Genomic DNA, 3,080 nt, shown 5'->3' on the forward strand with positions numbered 1-3,080 from the left:
TCCCATTCATTATTTTCCTTCACAGAAGAGCTGTAAGCCATGAACCAAACCAACCAGCTCTGAGGTATATCACAATATTACAAACTTTGATTTAAAGCAAAAAATTATTTGAAATCATGCAAAAAGACAAAGGTACAAGACTGTCAACTACAATCCCTTGAAGCATTGCGAATAACGTAATCAAATTAAGAAGGTGGAAAAATATAAAATAGTGCTGTTATTTGATTACATTTATAATCACAGATTTTGAAAGTGCTGAAATTTTACTCGCTGTACACTTTTTTTTCCTGTCAAAATTCATGTATTTCCTTCTTAGGAAAGAAAACAAAATAATATGTAACAATATAATGCTTTTTTTTAACATTTTCCAAACAAAGCTTTTCACAGTATAAAGATAGAAATGCACTAAAATAGCACCAATTCAATTAAAATTAAACATTTCCCAAATTCTAATTGGGAGTTTGACTAATTGAAAGAACTAGTCCTCACATAGGTTACATATTAATTTGAATGTCCATTAAATCTCTTGAAAACTCGTCCTCCACAATATTAATCAGCCGGTCGACTGTGCCTATCCGCTTTGCTACAGCAATCTTGAAGCCACGTTCATGATTCGCATCAGGTCGTCAATGCCAGTGTCAAACACCACTTTGAACTCCACATGAAAAGCGCTTGCAAACAATGTCTCATTCTGCGTTTTCGTGATACTTAAGACTTGATGTGCTTCTGTGATAATTCATTTGTGCATTACATAGGCTGCAAAGTACTTGATTTCTGTCACAAATCCCATCTGGGCTTGTTTTGTTCATCAAATAGCGTTTATTTGATAAGTAACCATAATTCGATTACTGGCAATAAATCACTGCTGTGTGTTCTCTGTGTTTGTGGTGTGTGCATCAGTGTAATGACTCCGGGCGGACACATCGCAAAGGTTCCACCCTACTCTGACTAGTGTTTATGCTAGCTTATACTTTATTAATGGTAAATGCGTTAATCGCGGTTAAGAAAAATTAAAGCGTTAACCTTGTTTAATTAATCACATGTGTTAGCGTGTTAATCATGCGTTATATTAGAGTAAAATTAAAGCGTTAACGGATGCTATTAATTAAAGTTTAATGCGTTAATTTTTCTTAATCACGAATAATGCACTTACCGTTAATAAAGTATAAATCAACATAAACACTGGATGGAAGGGCAGAACCTTTGCGATATGTCCGCCCAGAGTCATTACACTGATGCACACTTCACAACACATACAGCAGTGATTCAGTGTCAGTGATAAAGTGATGGGGAAAGGAGCTCTTAATGCTAATTGTTGTACAAAACAAGGCTAGATGGAACAGAGATAAATATTTTTCATTGTATGTAAGGCACACTTTTCATGTGGAGTTCAAAGCGGCGCTGACGCCCTGATGCAAATCATGAACGCGGCTTCACGATTGTTGCAACAAATCGGATAGCCACAGCCTGCCAGCTGATTAATATTGTGGAGGATGAGAGTTTAAGTGATTTAATACCCATTGCAATGAAAATGCAACCTATGGGGGGACAAGTTCTTTCAATTAGTCAAACTCCCACTTAGACTTTGGGAAACGTTTAATGTTACTTGAATATTTTAGTGCATTTCTATCTTTATACTGTGGATGGCTTTGTTTGAAAATGTTAATAAAGCATTATACTGTTAGATATTGGTTTTTTTTTTCTTCCCTAAGATGGAAATAAGTGCATTTTGACAGGAAAAGAAGTATATTTGGATTCAAATTTTAGCACTTTGAAAATCTGCAATTAATCATGATTAACTATGAAAAATTAATAGCAATTAAAAAATGTTGTAGACTAAAAACTATTGATTTAAAGTTGTTAATTTTAAGTATAGAAACAATCTATTAAAATGTTGTTGCAAAACATTGAGATATTGACAAATAAAAAAGTAGTTTGAGACTGTAGGAAGACTGACTTGGTTGCGTCATTCACAGTGATTCATGGAAATGGGCGGTCGCTGCGGTGCTTGTTTCGAGTGATTCTCTGATTGGTAGTTTTTCCCCCTCAGGTTCATGTGTAGTGGAGTTCTTTAACAGAAATTTCCTTTTAAACACAATTTCTAAAAAATGAAGTTGAAATAATGTGGACTGATTGCTTCAACAGAAGCATATACTATCGATTAACAACCTCAGAACTCATGGCAGGTCTGTCTTAAAAATGTATTAGCCTTTGGGAAAAATTAATGGGATTTTTACTTCTAGAACCTGTTGTGCTCTATTACACGTATTAATTCAATGTATAATTGCTAAACTTAAGAATACAAATGAAAACAATAGCAGTATTCAGTTGTGAAAGGAGGAGGGCGTGGCCGGGCCGTGAGGATGCACGCCCGGTTCTGAATTGTTCTAATCAGCCGGGAGGGGTATAAAGATGAGCTGGAGGTGCCAGTTTGAGAGAGAGAGAGAGAGAGACACAAGCGGCCACTGTGTGTGTTTAAGTTGATTTAAGTTGATTTATGTCATTAAAAGTTTTGTTGTCTACTCAACCGGTTCCCGCCTCCTCCTTGCCCATCCTTACCCGTTATATCAATACCAATAATGAATCCTTTTTACATTTTAAATTAAATGGCTAAGATAATGTTTTGAGTTTTGTTTTAAGATGTTCTGATCTCAATTACCAATTACCATATATAAGGACTTTTCCCACTTGTCCCAACACTCCCACCCCCACCAGGTCATTCTGAGGGCTTTATCTGTTGTCCTGACAACACAGTCTGGACTCTGGAGAATCTGCCCCATTAAAACAATAAATCAGCTAAATCACCTCGCATCTGTGAGAAGTTAGTGACACAACGAGTGAAAGAATAGTCATTTTAATGCTGAAAGAATTTTCCTTTGGAAATTAACCTGAATTTTGTCTGGCCAACTTCTGCTTTGCAGCAAATGGCTTGCCCACTAAGAAGCTCAAATATTTTGTTACATTTTCATAGAATTTAGAGGAGGTGCAGTAGCAGTTGTTGAGGGTGATTCTGATTGGCTGACATTCACAAGTGTAAGACACATGTCAAGACTGAATGCTGCACTCTCCACCCCTTATTT

This window comes from Myxocyprinus asiaticus, chromosome 35 (genome assembly GCF_019703515.2).
Source record: "Myxocyprinus asiaticus isolate MX2 ecotype Aquarium Trade chromosome 35, UBuf_Myxa_2, whole genome shotgun sequence".
NCBI lineage: Eukaryota > Metazoa > Chordata > Actinopteri > Cypriniformes > Catostomidae > Myxocyprinus > Myxocyprinus asiaticus.